This window comes from Haemaphysalis longicornis, unplaced genomic scaffold (genome assembly GCF_048455015.1).
Source record: "Haemaphysalis longicornis isolate Haplotype H1 unplaced genomic scaffold, Haemaphysalis longicornis Haplotype H1 scaffold_9, whole genome shotgun sequence".
NCBI classification, from domain to species: Eukaryota; Metazoa; Arthropoda; class Arachnida; order Ixodida; family Ixodidae; genus Haemaphysalis; species Haemaphysalis longicornis.
The window spans coordinates 21,679,468-21,693,931 of NW_027526460.1; the positions used below are offsets into that span (position 1 = coordinate 21,679,468).

The 14,464-nt window shown below is 46.6% G+C and overlaps 1 protein-coding gene and 1 long non-coding RNA gene across 6 annotated transcripts in view; one reads left to right on the plus strand and one right to left on the minus strand.

The window, feature by feature from the left end:
• Positions 1–14,464, minus strand: part of LOC144153792 (uncharacterized) — a 176,349-nt gene that overhangs the window by 150,748 nt on the left and 11,137 nt on the right. The window contains exon 1 of one of the 2 annotated variants that reach the window (XM_077685523.1): positions 3,089–3,329. The exons of the other annotated variant lie outside the window; for it this stretch is intronic. The gene's annotated coding sequence lies outside the window, so the exon portion shown is untranslated. Of the gene's footprint in view, positions 1–3,088; positions 3,330–14,464 lie in introns of those variants that run through there. 2 annotated transcript variants of the gene reach the window in all.
• Positions 1–14,464, plus strand: part of LOC144153793 (uncharacterized) — a 361,456-nt gene that overhangs the window by 48,187 nt on the left and 298,805 nt on the right. The window contains exon 2 of one of the 4 annotated variants that reach the window (XR_013319378.1): positions 13,928–14,130. The exons of the other annotated variants lie outside the window; for them this stretch is intronic. This is a non-coding gene — a long non-coding RNA (uncharacterized LOC144153793). Of the gene's footprint in view, positions 1–13,927; positions 14,131–14,464 lie in introns of those variants that run through there. 4 annotated transcript variants of the gene reach the window in all.

Consider the following 14,464-nt stretch of genomic DNA (forward strand, 5'->3'; position numbering starts at 1 on the left):
ACCAGGACGAAAGCTGTTAAAACAGCTTGAAGGACCCTGGATACGTTGCACACAGAGAATCAAGTAAAGCATGACGAGAAGAATTACAGAACAAGTGTAGTTAGTTACAAATTAAGTGGAAAACTAGTACACTAGTACAAAAACAAGTGTAGTACAAAACTAGTGCAGTACAGTTCTCAATACAAATCAGAGGTATTAGAAATGTCAGGTACAGCGTGAGAACAAATATCCTTGAGGTGGATTGGGCTTACAAATAATATCACGCAACTGTCTGAATGAAAGTGGTGAAATGCGACTTTTATTTTAATGAAAACAGTATTTAACGTTGTATGTAATCAGCACCAGATTATTCGTGTCCCGTAGTTTCTGCGGACTTACGTTCCAGGGTTCTGGTGTACGGGTCATGTAGACTCCAATGTTCTCTTTGTGTCCGATGGCTACTCGGCAGCAGTGGGTGTTGTAATACAACTTTGAAAAGAAACGAAAATATGTTCACCAATGCAGACGAAGTGAGAAGATATGACAAGTTTGGGGCCCTTTGGCGTCCACCGCCGCCGCCCGTGCGATCCGTCATGGCCCGACATGTGCTGTGCGCACAAAACACCAAGTTCGACACGCTGAGAGCGATGGCGAGCAGCAATTCTACGTGGAAGGCTGAGAATCCTCAGGTATTTCAGTGCACGACGCTGCGGTGGTTTGTTTCTGCAGATAGATGAGCCCACCCAAAATATATCAGGAATGTTTGTGTTACCTAATTATTCGTACCAAAGCAGTGTCCCCCACCTTAAACACACAATTTAAATGTCGTGTGTTAAAATATTCCGTTAAGCATTCATACCTTTCTTAATAAAATATGCCGTGGTTGCCCGACATACATACTTTTTATTGGTCCCAAAAGTCATTATTAGTGTCATGCCTCGCCAGACATACCTTTTTATTACCCTTTTTACTCGTACGTAAGTTATTTGACTGCCTTTTTTATTAGTGCGTTGCCAGCTGGAATTGCACTTCCCAACGCATTACCCACCCAAAGGCATTACACCCCTACGAGCTTGCAGAGTGTGGCATTATAAGTCGTCCATTGAGAGTACCGCAGTTGACCGAATCAATCTTTGCACCAGCGCCCTACATTGTATCACCCTTATCCCGTTCGAGGCTGCCCACAGAATCGATCTTTTGCCGAACTTCTTCCTCTCGCATCCAGTCATCATGTGCCGCCCTGGCTCTTTAGGTGTTACTGGTCTTGAAGTGGCAAGGTTATTCACCAAATGACAAAATTACTACAAGCAGCTTAGTCAAAATCCCGGAGCACTACTGATCATAAATAACCGCGCTTTTCTGATAGAGCTAATTAATTTATTCACTTGTAGTAGGGTAAGTAGGTGCGGTAAAAATTAGATTGCTTAATTAGATCCATGTTCAGTCACATGTTATTGGAGACCTTTCTTTCGTTTTGAACCGTTGTCATGCAAGCTCTATAAGGCAGTTGTAGGCATACTCAGAATTTGAAGATTGTCTGTTGACGCAGCACCAACTTTTGTTCTTGTTGGGCCGGCGTTCTTAGTGCGTGTTGTACCAAGGCGCTTTTGAAATTAATCACCGGGGAAAGTGTTTTTTATATGTAGTTAGATCGTCAAGCTTATATTTTGAAATAGATCAGCTAGCTGCTGTTGTACGCCTGTTGAATTTTCGAGACAGTTGTTAGGACAATGAGAGTTCATTGTCATTGTCCTAAAGTTATCCATAATATAATCGTGACAACGTCTGGTTGGTTTTCTTCAGCTGGCATTACGTGGTCACTGAGTGGCGTAAATAAAACATCGTTGAAGCAATTAAGTCGTACACCAGCGCAGTGACGTGCCCTGCGCATGGGTTGAGTAACGAGGTGGGGTGCGAGGGCATTGAACGAGGTTCTGAAAATTAGCAGGCCTCTGCCGGAAATTGGCTTAATATCGGTTCGTCGGTAAGTAAATTTATATAAGTGAAGCTTAAAGCCACCAATAAATAAATTGTGGCTCCGAGTTTCCGCGTGACCGCGATGCTCGTTACGTCGTGTACACGCTCAACAAAGTTATCTGGGAGATCAGGTGCTGAATAACACATCCGAATCGCTATTTTGTAATGATAGCGCTGCGTATGGCAATACGGCTTCCAGGTCAGTTCGCGCGTTAATCGGGTGAAATATGAGAACCTGTTTCTGGCCAAAGGAGCTACACCACGATGTGTCAAAGTGTGGTCGCCGCGATAATCGGTAAACTTAGATGAATGTTAAAAACTTTCGCCTCTGCGGACGTTACAGCGTACGAGTCAAACATCACGGTACGCGAGTCAATGGCAGTCAGCGCTTACCGTATCTTCCTGACGGTAATGGTTTCGTTTGCTTTTGGGGGGATTTGATTCAAAATTATCAGAAGAAGGAAACGAAAAATCATGCCAAATTATTCGCAAGCAATCCCTGAAAGGACAATGCGGGTTGACCAAGTTTAATAAAATTAGGGAAAATTATTAACGTTGTGTGATTCGTGCTTACGACGACTGTTAAGAGACCTTGCAGCTTAACCGGCTGACCTAATAAGTGATTCTCAGTGACCACTGAGTATAGTCTAGAGCGTTTGACAGGATTGCTCCGAGGGCGAGTTTGGTAGCCTTCCGGGTGTTTCGTAGTTGTGTTCGTTCCTACGTCGCCAAGACCTCATTCGCCTTTTCCACATCCAAAATACTCTGTTAAAAGCTGGAAGGGGATGACAAAGAAGTGCACAGCCCCGAGAGCCCCTTGAGCTGCTCGTTCGACGAGACAGCGGCCGCACACTTAATCAAGGAGCGGGGCACGCATTAGGGCGGCGGCGCGATGTTCGCTGCCCGAATCATCATAAGCGCGATGGAGCCATTCAGAGAACGCTCGCCTTTTCAGTCGGCACCATCGCCGCGTCGTTTCATTGACGACACCGGCGCCAACCCGGGGAATAATGCTCGGGGAAACTCGGTTGCCTCCGAGAACAGATCATGCGCGGAAGACATACCAATAGTGCAACAATGAGTTTCGTGCTCACTTTCACGCGAAGGTGGAGAAAATTGTCGTTCCTCTCACCATGGCTGCTTTGGGAGCAGAAGGAAGAGGATGGCTGCTGTGCCCGCGAGCTTGCTCAGTGCAAGCACGCCGGCGGCGCTTGCACGCGCCGGGTCAAAATCCAGTGCCTGATCAAGGGAGCGTGGTGAGCACGGCGGCGGCGTCGCGCCGGGAGAGCGCCATGCGCACTTGGCCTCGGATGTCGGCGGACGGACTCGTTCCCGGCATCCCTCCCTGCTCCGGCGGCCGCCTCTCCTCCCTTCCTCCACGGCGCCTCATCCTCCCGAGATCCCCTCTCCTCCACCGCATCCCAATGCCGCGTCCCTCCGCCGCGCCTCCTCTCCCGGCAGCGCGCACGAGGGATGGCTCGTCCGGCGTCTCCTTTATTTACGTCCCGAGAAAGCCATCTGCTCGGCCGCCGATCGCCGCGCCACCTTGGGCATTCTTTCCACCACGGCTTACCATTGGCGGTTTCCAAGGTAACCCGGAGCCCTGGCGTCCACAGCGATGGCGCTGCGCACGACTTCTCACACGCCGCACGTTCGTAAGAGGCAGAGCACTAACACACCTAGTCGGGTCGCCATGTTGAGTCCGTTCCGTCTGTTCCGAGTGGGGCTGTCGTAAACGTGGTCGCTATTCGTGCCCACGTTACTTGAACAAACTGATTCGTGCGTTACCGGCATGAAGGTCACTGCAGTGAACGCCGAAACGCGCTGAGGGCCTTGCCGCGGCGTGCTAGCGCTTGCGAGTTCACGGACATTCTCGCTTCTGCGGCAGCATGGCGATACGAGGCGCATTAGAAGCGCCCGGAAAGCAGGCGGAACCACCGAATACGACGAGGCAGCCGAGAGTCGACTCTAAATATCAGCACATTTGCGGATTTTGTTTCTTTGGCCCACCCAGCTTCTCTTTTTAACTGCAAACGCCGGCGCTTACTTTTATTACCGTTTTGCTGACACGTCGGCACCTGACCCAGATACACGCAAAAAAAAAAAAGCGAGAAGGGTGAGCGCTTCGTGGTTGGCAGTCGCGCAGTGGGCATGGCTGATTTATTTATTCCTTTCTTGCCTCCATTTGCGACGTTAGTTCCAAATTTCGGAGCGCTTTTCTTCTTTTTTACTTGACTTTCAGGATTACAACTCTCTCTGTCACACTTTCGTGTGCCTCTTTCCTTTTTTGTTCGCCGCCTTCGTATAGGCGGCCGGGGTCAAGCTCTATAAATAGAACTCTCGCCGTTTTGGAATCCGGCTTGCCAACCCGCGACTCCGGCGAAAGAAGCAATTACATCGCGCACTAAAAGAGCGAAGGCGCCCCTCGGGACAGGCTCAAATCGCACAAAGGCGGGTGCTGTCTGCGAACATTCTTGGAATGCGCTCATATGATTTACTAAACAAGTGGCTCTGCTGCAAGCGTAAGCGGCCCAATTACCCAAACTTTGAAGAGAAAGACTCCACGCGAGCTACTTGCACTTCACCGTGCCCTTTCTACCACCCACGCGCACAGCGCGAGAAGACAAATGTTAGACGCAAAATTAACCCTCGATATTTTATCTCAACCGCGACTTCCCGAGGTCGCTGCATTAATGAAGGAGATTTTAGAATTTCGTAAAAGGTCCCCACCCATCTCCTGGAAGGCGGTTATCTTTCTTGTTTCTCAAAGGTCACTACATGCTTCCCTATCTTTAAGTTGTGTAATGTGAGCATCGTTACATCACTTAATTTCTTACATATACTTGTACATGGAAGGGGGGGGGGGGGTGCAAAAAATAATTGGGTTGGCCGTGAACGCAAACCGACAAAAAGGAAAAAGAAAGGATGAAATGACGTGAGTTAAAACCGAGGTTAGTGCGGTGCTGGCTGGTGCGCAGCGATAACGGGACCGATATATCTGACGTCGTTTGTTCGCTCAGCCAGCCGCAATGCCAGGCAACCCCTATCGCTAAACTACGGGGTAAACATAGGCTACGCTCTTTCTTAACTCCAGGTATGGGGCCACTGATGTCTCCTCTTCGATTACACTGATTAATTGCCAAAATGGCCGCCAAATTATCAACAAAAAATAAGAAAAGAAGCGATGGAGGCGCGCAAGGGCTTTCTGTCAGAAGGGGGTCGCCCGGCGGTGCCAGCCTGTGAGCTCACAGCGGGCCGTTTCTTCGAGACGAATTGCGAAACTCTCGAAGGAGCGATCTGCAGACGAGGGAACTGCTGACGGCAGTCGCGGCAACCACAGGGGAGGTAAAGTGGGCTTCTTTGCAGTCACGCAGCAGTGCCAAGGGAGGATAGGTTCATCTGCTTTGCATGCGCCGCGCTATCTCATCCGTTTAGTCTCCGGTGCAGCCCGGGCCGTTGGTGGACCCGGCGCAGTGGCGGCGTCGGATTACGGTTGCGACGCTTCGTCTTTCCTGCTACCCTCGCGTGCGCCTCCTAGGAGCTCGCGCGACGCGTTCCATCGCCCCTGCCCTTATTTGCTTGGTCTCACGCTGCACGCGATGTCGGCCTGTCACATCTATTTCGGGATGAGAGATCTGCGAGCGCGGATTTTTCTCCTTCAGGGGTAAGCAGATCCACAGCAAGGCCGCGCAAACGGCACGAGACAGGATTACGCGTGCGTCTATACGCTTATTACGTCGCGTGCGCCAATCGGATTCGGGGGTTGTGCACACCTGTCACGCTGCTTCCTCTTTTTCACCCGAAAGCTCGTTTTCCTGAGAAGTCGTAGTTGGGCTCGCCTGCATGTCTCGTGTGCCCGCTGGAAAGCGACAGTATCGGATCTTCTGACAGGATTACATAAGAAAATTGAGGCAGCTTTGAAAATCCGTGATTCCCCTCATTTCGTGTTTTAGGACGTGTTTCGTGTTTAGGAAGTGGTTCATCTCGTGTTTCATTAAGTAAGGACTGGTGTTCACTGTTGGCAGGCCCGATTTTATGTAGTGGGTGCAACCAAAGTAAATCCTTGAAATATTTTTGTTGACTGACTGCGACGAACTCTGCACTTTCTGCGTGGTTCAAACCGGCTGTGCTTGTTCTGGTGCAACCAGTGGATTTGGAACGAAAACTGAATTATTTCTCATACCCTGTATAGAACGAAGAGTAGGCTGATGGGCGCGTAATTGTTAAACTGTTTGACATCGTATTTTTTGTGTGGATTCGTATTGGTTGCGTGTTTCTCCATGACAGGGGCATCTTTGAAGACCTGAGGCACTGTGGGAATGATTCGGCGAGTTTTTCTCCTATGTCTCGATTATTACGTAATATATCCGACTGGCAAAATTAACTCTGCGTGCGTGCGTGCGGGCGGAAAACTTTATTCCGTTTAAATATCCTCGCCCCTTCTCCCCCGAGGCTACGCACCGAATAAGGCCGAACAGAATTGAAGTTTAGTACAGATCTCGCTTATGTCGCTACGTTCTAACCTCTAAATAGGAGGATTTACTTTAAAATATTACTGTATACCGCTTCACGTGAGTGCTCGTCCTCACAGGTCGTGTGAAGGGGCGGATTATCCGTGGTTCAAAGGGATCAAATAAACTGGGCCCTCTAGGTTTGCCCCCCCTCCTCCCCTCCGTACTGACGGCTGGAAAAGAAATGGCAGACTTCGGGGTTTGGTTTTAAATAGTTTTAAGCCTCCTGATGATTACCCCTAATTGAAAAAGAGATGATCTATTTCAGTAATGAATGCTTCGAAAAGGCTGTTCGTTGCCTCATGTCAGCTCACACTTCTTCAGTCTGAGGTAAAAACGTTGCACTCGGCCAAAGCCATGCGTCGCGTAGAGTGACGGGGCTTACTGAGCTGATGGACACAAAGAGCAGATGGTCTGGGATTTGTTGAAGGGTCAATGTTTAAAATCCAGTCAACAAACTGCCCCAGCAAAAAGCCAGAAGACGCTCGTAGGATCGTACATACCCTTCTATGTCTTCTTAAAAGATGAATAAAAAGATAAAACATGGTAATGCGTATATACGCCCAGTTTTTAATAGGTTTGTACATACTGCAGCCCTTGCTATAGCAGGAGTGGTTAAAAAATGCAAAGTTGCAAATGAAAGATGAACTCTCTAGAAAAAGGGGAAAACAAAAATAAACACTCATACACACACATACACACATTGTGATACCACATAATGCGCACTAGAAAGAGAACACAATGCAATTTCATTCAGTACACATGTGCCCAATCCTGTAGATGCCAATATACATAGAATTTCTGCGAAACGCATTGCATATTTGAAGTATAAAATTTTTGTTAGGAAGTAAATTTATTCCGCTATTTTATAGCAGAAAAGGCGCGTGCTATATGAATGAGGTTCCTGCTCTTATGAAAGTGTATATTTCACGCAAAGATATAAATTTATTACCTGTTTAAAAGTGAACGATCTGTGCAAAAACGAAAAAAATGTATGATTGTTTATTCGAGAGTGTTATTAAAAAAGGTGGGGCCTAGTCAAGCTGCATCTGCGCAGCTTTTTCCACGCCTAGCGGCCGTTATGTTTGTAATTCCTTTGTATGCGGGCGCTCCGCTTTGTGATCAAATAAAGCAAACTTCAAACTTCAAACACTTTCGAATGTTCCGTATCGACCTTGTTTTCCATAGGCGCCACCTTTCTAAAAGATTTAGCTCCCCGCATGATGAAATCATTTGAATAAAAAGTCCCTGCGTAGCTCAGCCAACCTTGGATATGCAAAGCAAAAGCTTGGCTTAGTCTGGTTGAGTCTTGGGTTCACTTGGTTTCACTTGGTTAACCTTTGATGTAGGTGGATTGCCGACCACGTCTCAAAGCCGTTCGGTCCGGTGCAACTCTCACAGAAGGAGGCCCCTGGCGAACGCGGCGTTCGTTCATGGCGAACGCGCCGTTCCTCTTTGTCGGGCACGAGACGAGTCACGTAGCCCTAGACGACCCTGCGGCGCATGCGTGGGAGGCTGCGCCCGTCCTAAGCAGAACGACTTAAGACTGGGCCTTGTGCGCTGCGCCAAAAGTGAGCCCGGTGAATCACGCGATGCACGTCGAGGGGTGTGTCGCTGGGGGTTTGCCTCCGGTCAAAAGGTGAAATTGCGCATCCGCCGCAAAACCACTGGACGAAAGTAGTAAAGACTTGCTTTGATAAACAATTAAATATTTATCGTGTTCAGTCGGTATATACTATATACATAATATCCCTGTTTATTGAAGCGCCGCCTTAGGAGAGCTTGAATTTCTGTCGTTGGATGAAATCAAAAAGTAGCCAGGCGATTGGTAGCGTGTTTAACGTGGCTGTGGAAGTCCCCATGGGCATTCGTTTGCCTTGGTGGCGCCGGGAACCTACCGGTGAAACAGTTACCAGTGACTCCCCGGCCTGGCGCTCGGCCCTTGTCAGGGACTACAACGCTTGGGAAGTGGACCCGGGTTGCACGGGAAATCACCTCTGTGGGAAGGGGCGGCTGCAAAAACGCGGGAACTTTTTTTCCCTAACGTGATTCTTGTTATTCCTGCATTTTTTTGTGTTTGTTCTATTAAAAAAAATGGGGTGCAAACAAGCGAACGCAAGGAAAACGGTTGCTTTTGCGGTTCGTTCTTATAAATTCTCTTTCATCCTTCCTAACTAAGCCGCCAATAAAGGATACCTCTTTTCACGCCGTTTGTGCATATAAATTTTGCTTCGTCTGTGTTCTGCGTACACAAGTTATGTACGCAGGTTGATGAAGCAGGCGTTTTAAATTAAGCAAATGGTTGCGTCATTGGCCGACACTAATTATATGGCGATTACGCAGAACGAGGACAGCCGCAGAGGCATTGGAAATGTAGAAGTGTAACAACTTCGGTACTACTTCGGAGTAACTTTGGAGTCTCTTGGAAGTCAGTTTAGTGTCGCGCCGGTGTCCTTAGTTATCCCCACCAGTTGAATCGGCTCGTAGGTGTAAGCATCAGCATACGTCTGGCTTTACCCCCTCAGAAGACGGCCAAGAATTTCGCCCACATAATCTTTTCATAATTTTTTAGAAAGTAATTAAAGCTTTTGTGCTCACTCTGAGACAAATGGCGTAGATGGCATTCATGTTTTGCCCTATCGGTGCACGAGGTGGTCAGGTGCTGCAGCTGACCACTGCGATGACCTTCTCGTGCTAACCAAGTGGACAATGACACGAAATATTTCTGTAGTTTTGTCGTATTTTTGCGTGTTTACTATCGTGTATTCATATTCTTGTCTTGTCGGGATTCTGATGTTCTGTCGTGTGTCGTATTCCTGTCCTTATTTATGTGTTCCGTCGTGCCTAATTCCTATCTTGTCGTGATCGTGATGTTCCATTAGTAGTTCCACATGGTTTGAATGTTATTGCCTATAGTAAAGAGTAGCGTAATTGGCAGTTCTGTAGTGACTACCTGAATGTTTGTCGTTGAGAAAATTGTCTTTGTCGTTACTACAGAAGAGTGCGTCGTAACAACAGATGGCTTTGTCGTAACAACAGGACTTCTGTTGTCACAACAAAGTTTGTTGTCGTACGACAGGAATTCTTGTTAGGTTTTTGCGGTATTCCTGTTGTTATTTTAGACTGGGAAGATACAATCAATTGCTCGTCAGGTGTGTGTTTTAGTAAGTTCTGTTGCTATGAAACACCGATGGTCCAATTTTATTTTCGTGAACGTCCAGAATTTTCCAGCACGGAGATAAATTTGCAGCTGTAGTAAAATAAATTGTGCTGATACCGAGTACAGTAAAGGGCTAGACGCGACGCATATGGTGACCACAAAGTACCTGGATGCAGACGTGGTCCCAGTGTCCGCGTACTCGGGGTGATTCCGGTTTTATTTTAAACAAAAGCGACACCCTCGAATAAGAAAGGCCTAGAAACAAAGTTTGCGCATTTTTCAGCGCGAGTGGTTGGAAATAATGATCGAAAGTTTGAGATTTTTCAGCCTCTACCTCACACAGTGATACCGCTTACTGATGATGTTATACGGGGGGAATAGGGATGCTTTCTTGTCTAGGTAATGTCAGCCAAAGAAGTTAAACGAGGTTTCACGCGTAGCAGAAATCCTTATGAGTATTTGCGGGGCGTTTGTTGCACAGCGTGCAACAAGCGGTGGCTGATGCGTGGCACCTCGCTATGCTTGTTCTTGCGTGGACCACAGGCGTACTACGCCGGTTCGAGCACGAGCGAGAGACGGAGCGGAGGGAGCTTAATGGGGTTCGCCCATTTTGTAATTTACCGGCGCCACTCCATCTCGGAGCCGTGCTCGGCATCCGGCCACCGCGCGATAGGCGCCGTTTGATCAGGCACTGCCGTTGATCCGCGGCGTGGGAGGAGGAGCATTGTTCCTTCGGCAGGGTGCAAGTAGTTCGATGCATTTACCAGCTACACTAAACGCGCCTCGCGCTCGACGAGGCGCCAGTGCCCTACTTATAGCACAGTTCCGGTTGGATGAACTCGGCGTGAAGAGGGAGAAGAAAATTTCTTCAATGGGAGCGCAGTGATCAACGACCTGGGAAGGCGTTTCGCTTCGTTTGCGAGGAGCTTGTTGCTACAGGAGCGAAGAGGAAGCATTAGGAGGTTTGTGATGGCCGGGTGTCTCCTATTGTCCGCCGCGTTTAGGACCGACTTGCCTTTTTTATCGGTCGTACAAATAAAAGAGATAAAAACGGTGCAGCGCTGGCTGAATCTTCCTTTGAAATGCTTCGAAAAGCGCCTCGGAGTCGGTTTTATTTCCTTTCGTTTTGCGCATGCTTAAACAGCACAAAACCGCGAGGACGCCGAGGAGAGCAATTCTCAGCGTGCTGGAGAAACGTCAGGCCAGGAGACGAGGAGAAGATTTAGGACGCTCGTAAATAGGAAGGAGGACAGAGGAGTGGAAGGGCGTGCAGGTTTGGAGTATAGACGTATTTCACGCAACGGGGCGTGGGTCTATGTTGATGTCTCTTCAAGTTTGCCGTGTGCGCTTGAAGTTTGTAGCGGAGCCTTTGAGACGATTTTTGTAGGGCGGAAAGGGTCTTTGCAGCTTTCGTGTTAGGAAAATGAAGAAGCCTTGAAGAGACCGTTTGCGGACATCATACTTTCTGGGCGATGAGTGGGTTTCCAACGGTTCCAGCGGCGATAAATTTTTGAGGCTTTGACAACTGAATTTGGATTGAACTTATGTCATGCCTAAACCGCTTTTAGCTGGCCCGTTGTTTCTTATTGGGACCGGTATCACTGGCTGTTGTCCTTATCGACGCGAGGTTAAACAATGAATTGCGCTTAAGATAATCGGTATGATGACGTTATTTTGTAAGTCATATAAGGTTGGGGGGCCAAGAAACAAAACAAATGCAACGTACACGAAAGGTGTCAGGAGTTATACGGAAGGGCTGACTTCTTATCGAGCAGGAATGACGTTCACCCTTTATGCTCGAGCAAAAAAAAGTTAATTGAGGAAAAAAAATTCTCATCAGTTATCTGTGATACCAGCAAAAGTGGATTTACACTGATATCATAGGCACTGTAGGTTTGCTAACGCTAATTTTGAAGGCATATTTTCACTACCCTTACCCTTATTCATTCATACGTTCGTTTTTTCGTTCGTTATTTAATTTTGCACAGTATCCACAACGGTGTTTAGCACCATGGTCACATGGGTAGTGTCCGGTCCACTAAGAAGACAGGTTACAAAAATGTCATAGGAAAATTGCTGCTTAAACGAACAAAAAACATTTGCAATAAAAATCAGCTCGAAGGACCAATAAATAATGATTGATTGATTGATTGATTGATTGATTGATTGGTTGGTTGATTGATTGATTGATTGATTGATTGATTGATTGATTGATTGATTGATTGATTGATTGATTGATTGATTGATTGATTGACTGATTGATTCATTGATTGGTTGATTGATTACAAGGTTTAACGCACCGACGCTACATGGGCGATGATGCGCGCCGTAGCGGAGCGCTCCGGGTTAATTTACCAATAAAAAATAAAACCAATCTTTAGCTACACGCGAAGGCTGCTAAAGTTTATCCAACATGTAGTCGTCCAATAAAATGTAAGCTTTCAAGCACGGTCACTTGATGAAAGAACGGTACTGTACTAAAGCACTCTGATGAAAGAGAGCTTTTTGTCGAGCGGCAGTGACTCAGTGAATTAACATTGTACACTGCTGCTCTAGCAAATCACAAATACAAACATCTCTCAATACATTGCTCATAGCTATAAGTATATGGAGCTGGTACTTCTCAAGAAAAGGAAGAACTACATTTCTAAAAGAAACTGCAAGGGCGATACCAAAAAATTGGGTTGATTTTAGCTTAATGAGAAGTGCTATTTCAGATTAGAGCGCCATGACCTAACACTGATTTTTGTAATATATAAATTTGGCAATGAGGTAAATCAACTGGTTATTTACAGCCGCTCCGGTAGGTTTTTCGGAGCTACAGAAATATTTGCAAGGAGTAGCTTATGGCGAGTTAATTTTTTCTTATTAGGACCAATTTCAATTTTTCAATGGAACAAAAAGATGAGCTGCCAGTTGAGTGATGCAAAGATTTCCTTGGCAAATAATTGCTGAACATACCAAGTTTCTGGGGCCACGTTTCTACAGTCGTCATATAGGCTCAAGATATGTCACATATGCATTGTCTACGACCCTATGTAGTAAATTAAATTACTATGAATGAATGCGAAGTATAGTTTACGGGGTATAATCAAATCAAAGGAATCTATATATAACAGTAAAATATGGCCGCCGTCATATGCTAGCTTGGAGCATTTGTTTGGAATTTGGTTTTTCCAGTGCATGTCAGACTCAGTATACAGATTCAAGTACCTTTACGAGAGGCGTGTTCTATTTCCGCGTTTGCCTATGATATATAAAAGTGAGAATAATTTAGTTGTATTCTCAGAGAATGAAACAGTGCGTATTTGTTTTTTTTAATATTGCCTTCGAGTTGACTGTTGCTAAACCATACAAATACCCTGGAAAGTTTGCGCTCTACTTTTACTTCTAATGTAGCCATTCACCAGCCCGCCAGCCAAAGGACGGGACTGAAGTATTTGTCTCGTCTCTCCGTAGTTTCGTCTATGTCTCCTTTGATGTAGTCTCCTGGCAGCCATTTTGTTACCTTATTCCCTATTGTGACACCTCTCAGATGTCCTATACAAATCTACTCGCACAGCGAAACGGTCAGCGCTACCTAGAGTGCGATCATTCTTGAACAAGTGCAAAAATAATGTTGCAGGGAAGAAATCATTTCTGCAATGGGATTTCGGAAAATAGTACAATTTAATTTTCTCCCTCGGTAAAAAACTTTTTTCCCCTAGCACTTAGAAAGGAAGGAACGCTATTTATTTACGTTCCAAATATAGATAGAAAAATATATACATCCCGAAGCTGACTTTCCAATATAATGGAATTGTAGCTTATATCGTGCACCCAGTTTCAAAAGCGGTCTCAGAGTGCAGTGAACCCTCATTATCGCGTACGGCATCACGAACTATGAGCAGGAAGATTTGAGAGAGAGAGAGAGAGAGAGAGAGAGAGAGAGAGAGAGAGAGAGAGAGAGAGAGAGAGAGAGAGAGAGAGAGAGAGAGAGAGAGAGAGAGAGAGAGAGAGAGAGAGAGAGAAACTTTGTTTGCCCAGAAGTAAGAGAGCTAGAGAGCTAGCAACTATTTGGGCTGGCTTGACAGGTCAACAGTAAACGGTTCGGTTCTAGCCCTTGTATTTCCACTTGCGCCTCCCTGCATACATCGCGAATCCAGCCCATTCTAATAGGGCGCATTTAGCTGCACGGTGACGATATTTGGTCCCCGTCATTTCACCTTCATCTTTTCGGGAGGTCGTTTCTGGTCAGGTCTCATTAGGGCCGCCACGATCCGAACAATGCGTTCCCATTTGCTTTCCTTTTCTTCTAAAGCGTGGAGGCGCTCTTAGCTCACCCTTACGTCTTTCTCCGAGACGCCGTCGGTACTCCGCTCAGCTAGGTGCTTACATCGCCTGCCCTACATGACGCCACTGGGGAATTCAGCCGACATCGCTCATAGGAAGCCTCGCTAATCCAGTTGTGCCTTCACTAACGACCCCCAGTCATCAACCAGATCACCGGGCGTTCGTTGGCTCCGCGGCGATGACGTCGATAACGTGCTGGATAGGTATATTAGCCATCTTCGTCAGTGCGTGGTATTTGTCTTGTTTTTGTGCAAAGGAAGGATGGCTGTACGCATCTTTCTGTGTACTACAGCGCGCCAAACCAGCCGAAAGACAAATATGTTTGCCTGGTCTGGTCAGGACTGGTGGCGCCGTGGGTACTTTACATGGTGTAAAAAATATTTTAGAGCTTCTATTTTGTTCTGAACAATAAAATATTTTCAAGCACGAAACAGACATATATAAATAAACCTGTTGGTAATTACAAATAAACTTATTGTAATTTGGGTTGAACGTGATAGCCTAT